This window comes from Chenopodium album, chromosome 22 (assembly GCF_948465745.1).
Source record: "Chenopodium album chromosome 22, dcCheAlbu1.1, whole genome shotgun sequence".
NCBI lineage: Eukaryota > Viridiplantae > Streptophyta > Magnoliopsida > Caryophyllales > Amaranthaceae > Chenopodium > Chenopodium album.
In genome coordinates this window covers 34,551,469-34,556,082 of record NC_137855.1, presented here as the reverse complement: position 1 = coordinate 34,556,082, position 4,614 = coordinate 34,551,469, and the positions used below count along the sequence as shown (strand labels likewise).

General features: G+C 35.5%; 1 long non-coding RNA gene across 1 annotated transcript; it reads left to right on the top strand.

The window, feature by feature from the left end:
* The first annotated feature begins 1,197 nt into the window (after window positions 1-1,197).
* LOC145605623 (uncharacterized) lies at window positions 1,198-4,162 on the top strand. Its single transcript, XR_014105119.1, has 2 exons — window positions 1,198-3,725; window positions 3,884-4,162. It is a non-coding gene; the product is annotated as an uncharacterized LOC145605623 (long non-coding RNA).
* The last annotated feature ends 452 nt before the right edge of the window (window positions 4,163-4,614 follow it).

Below are 4,614 nucleotides of genomic sequence, written 5' to 3'. Positions count from 1 at the left end.
ATATTAATTCTTCCCATTTTCATACGTATCTTGTAATTAATATATTTACGTCTACTATGCCAGTTTGCTCCATAAGTTTCTTCAAAGACATTTACTCTAATCATAGCGTGCTAATTAGTGAATTACTTAGTGAATTGCTTTCTCCAATCGTGCTAGAACAAAGATCAATCATTCTAGATTGTTTGGATAAACTATTACTTCAAAAATGTCATATCAAATTATACCCAATAATGACATCAAGCATTTCATTTGCGGCAATATTGCCCGTGAGCCGTAACAATTTGTTTTTGGAGCCCTCAAAAATAAGCAATCTTAACATCAGCCCCTTAACAAAAGATGAATCATTAGAATAAAATTTTACTTGAACAAGATAGCTGCCATTACCCAATAATGACATATTTGCGGAAATATATATTCTAATTTGCAGCACATTATAAATAGAGTGTCATGCACTCTTGAACTCTTACACTACATACCTTCACCACATAACTCTATAAAAAGCCTTCTATCGCCTATACGAGAGTGAGGAATAAAAACCAACTAAAAACTTCCCACTTTTGATGTCCCACGATTCTGATAATAACTCCATTTCTTTCTATATCGATCATTGAGCGATATTGATCACGCCCTACTACTAGTATATATATTCACAATTCGCAATTGTTGAATTACAGTCGTGTTAGTGGACCAACTCAACCAAAAGCTTAAGCTTATGGTTGAGGCCCAGGAATATGTTTTATACTCTATCACGCCCCCTCACTCGAGAGCCCGTTTGGGCTTGAAGTGTGGATGCAGCATGGGCCTCCCTCATACCCAGCGCTTAGTATTCCACTTGAAAGTGGGGGGTGGATGAGATTCGAACCCGTGACCTTTGTGTCACTCTGGCTCTGATACCATGTTAGAGGACCAACTAAACCAAAAGCTTAAGCTGATGGTTGAGGCCCAGGAATATGTTTTATACTCTATCACTCCCCCTCACATGAAAGGCCCTTTGGGCTTGAAATGTGGATGCAACACAGGCCCACCCATACCTGGTGCGAATTAATTCCACTTTGAAGGAGGGGTGGATGAGATTCGAACCCGTGACCTTTGTGTCACGCTGGCTCTTGATACCATGTTAGAGGACCAACTAAACCAGCTTCCCTTGTGGACTAGTGGTAAGAGAATGAAACCTCTGAAGTCTAGGTCCAGGGTTCAAGCATTGGCACCACCTCTCTTTCTCTCTTCTCTCTAAAAAGCTGATGGTTGAGGCCCAGGAATATGTTTTATACTCTATCAAGTCGTCGTAGCTCAAGAGGCTCGGGTTTCTGGCTTGGAAAAAGCTTCCCCTTTAGTTGTCAGCTAGCTCGTTACTCGAATTTCATATTGAAAAAGGAGGAGGCACATCAAGGTACAACGATCGGCGAACGAACGAGGTAATAACCTCCAATCCCTTCCAAATATAAGCATGCTAATTAATGTTTATTTATATCTATTATTGTTATTATGTGTATGAATTACAAGCACGTTTATTGTATTTCCTTGAATGATTATATTTTTTTCCTTGAATGATTATAAAAGTATGAAGGAATTTAGACTTTTACGCCATTAATGTGAGTTGAGAAAAATGAGTATGAACAATAGAGAGTAGTATTTTTTTTTTTTTTTTTTTTTTTTTTTTTTATCATACATATACCCTATTGTTTCTTTTTAACCATATTTGATCATTACATTATTGATTTAGTTTCACTACTCACGAGTTATACTTTTTAATTTCTGTTTTAAGCTTCTTGAAGAAGTAATAAAAATGGTGGAAATTGAATTTTTCCTAGAATATTTGTAATAATGGTAAATAGGAGTTTTTATTTTTTTTTTTATTTATTTTTTTTAATGTCGTGGGTTTTTGATTATGTAAAATATGGAAGAAAGTTTTTTTCTTTTTTTTTTATTTTTTATTATACATCTACCCAATTGTTTTTTTAATCATTACATTTTTTATTTATTCACTGGTCACGGGTAATAGTTTCTGTTTTAAGCTATTTTCTTAAAGAAATAAAAAAAAATGGTGGAAAATGCTTTTTTCTTAAAATAGTTGTAATGTTAAATAAGAGGTGTTTTTTATTTTATTTGATGTTACAAGTAGGGATGTCAGTGGGGCGGGTCTAGTAGGAGACCCGCCCCATCCCCGCCCCGATGGGGCGGGGATGGGTATAGCTTTGGCGGGTCGCGGGGCGGGGATGGGTCTAAAATCCATACCCGCCATGGGTGATGGGGCGGGGTTGGATTTTAGGCAATACCCGCCCCATCCCCGCCCCGCCCCGCCTGACCCACCCCATCCCCGCCCTGCCCCGCCTGACCCACCCCATACCCGGCCCAGCCCCGCCTGACCCATCTCATACCCGCCCCATACCCGCATTATACCCGACCCATATGTACATATATCATTAATTTATTTATTATGTATATAAAAAAAAAAAAAAAAAAAACTAATTAATGAAGTTTCTGGAAAAAGCCCACACACTCTCAATTTCTCATTCTCAAACTTTCAACCCTAGCCGTCACACACTCAGGCTCACTTTCTCCTCCATTTCTCACTTTCTCCTCCATCATCTACAGATCTACTCCTTTCCGTCAAAAAAAAAAAAAACAGATCTACTCCTCTCAGGCTGTCACCTTACTTCCACCTTTGAGGCTGTGAATCTCGTCGCCGGTAAACGAAGAATCTGACCAGAATTTCTTCCAGGTAATCTCTCTAACTCTTTCTCTTTTTTTTCCCCCAATTATTTTTTCCCTTATCATTTTATCATATGAAAAATAAATTAACTAATCAACTAAGAAATTAATTAAGAAGCCATTAGTTTGATTATGTATGAGTTCATTAAATTGATTTGCGTCTGTGAGTATGTCCTAGACTCCTAGGTAACAAAAACATTTTTTTTTTTTATGAAAAATAATTTGAATAATTTGCTATTATGTTTGATTACTTGTTTTTTGAGTTGCATGTGTCTATTTGCATTTTATTTTGTATTTGTATTTGTATGACGATAATTTGTATTTCTAGTTGCATGATATAGAATAATTTGTACTTGTATGTTCAATTATGTCTACTGTTAACCATAGATGTTGATAATTTCAAAGTATATGTTGATAATTTGTATTTGTATGGGAAATTGGGAGGTTCAAGGGTTAGATACTCCAATCATCATCTTCCCTTTCATTCTCTTCATTTGCACCAGAAATTTTACAGGAAACACTCAACTCTGCGTCCTTCTTCATTGTAGAAGAGAAAGAGAATTGAGATTGTCAATTTTTTTAAAAATAAAAAATTTGGAGATTATTTAAAAAAAAATAAAATAAAATTGTGGGGTTGATGTCCTTGATGATGCGTGATGGTCTTATTTATATGCAAGATTAACTTGGTAAAAAAGGAAAGTCATATAGATATTAGGATGGATATTATAGGATAGATATTAAAAAAGATTAACTTGATGATGCGTGATTGTCAATTTTTTTTTTTTTTTTTTTTTTTTTTTTTTTTTTTTTTTTACAAAAGTTTTGTGTTGACTTGTTGAAAGTAGTAGTTTAATTTGTTCATGATGCGTGATTGTCAATTTTTTTTACTGTTGCATCGGAGTCCGCATTTAGCACAAGTGGTCGGGTTCTTAATCCTTATCGTAGTCGGCTTTTACCGGAAGCAGTCGAAGCTTTAATGTGTACTCAAAATTGGATATGGGCTACTCTTAAAGGTAGATAGCTAAAATAACATTTTATTTAATTACTACTATTACTATTATTATTATTATTATTATTATTATTATTATTATTATTATTATTATTATTATTATTATTATTATTATTATTATTATTATTATTTTTTAATTAAGTCACATTGTTGTATTTGCAGATTGTGGAGAATTCAGGAATGATGAGTATGCCAAATTAGTGGGTGAATTAGAGGAAGAATTTGAAACATGGGATATCGATTCCGGAACAAGTGGAGTTTGCACCGAATAATGGATTTCTTATTATGTATTTTAATATTTGTAAACTTGTAGTATTTTTAATTTTGGACTTTGGACAATTTGAGTTACTGTTATTTTTTTTTTTCAATATGTGAAGTATGTACTGCATTCTTTGTATTTGAGTTGTACGCTGCTGTAGTATAGAATTTTTTTTTTTTTTTTTTTTTGTTGGAATTGATTTAAATATATTATTTGTGGTGGATTTCAGGTGGGGATTTGGTGGGTATGGGGTGGGGATTTGGTGGGTATGGGGCGGGGATTATGTGGGGCTAAAACGGGGATGGATATCCACATGGGGATGGGGCGGGGGTGGTTTTGAAGTTAGACCCGCCGGGGCGGGGATGGGGAAAGTTTCCAGACCCGCTGCGGGGATGGGGGTGGGGATGGGGATGAAAATGGGAGGCGGGGATGGGGATGGAAATGCCAAAACCCGCCCCGCCCCGCCCCGTTGACATCCCTAGTTACAAGCAATGAAGAAACAGCAAAAGCCCGTGTAAATAGGAGATGTTGATGTGTCAAAGGGACAAAGGATAAGACTAAGAGATTTAGTGGGTTTTAGAAAAAGAACGACCATTGTTTTTTTTTTTTAAAAAAAAAAAAAAAAAAATTTATA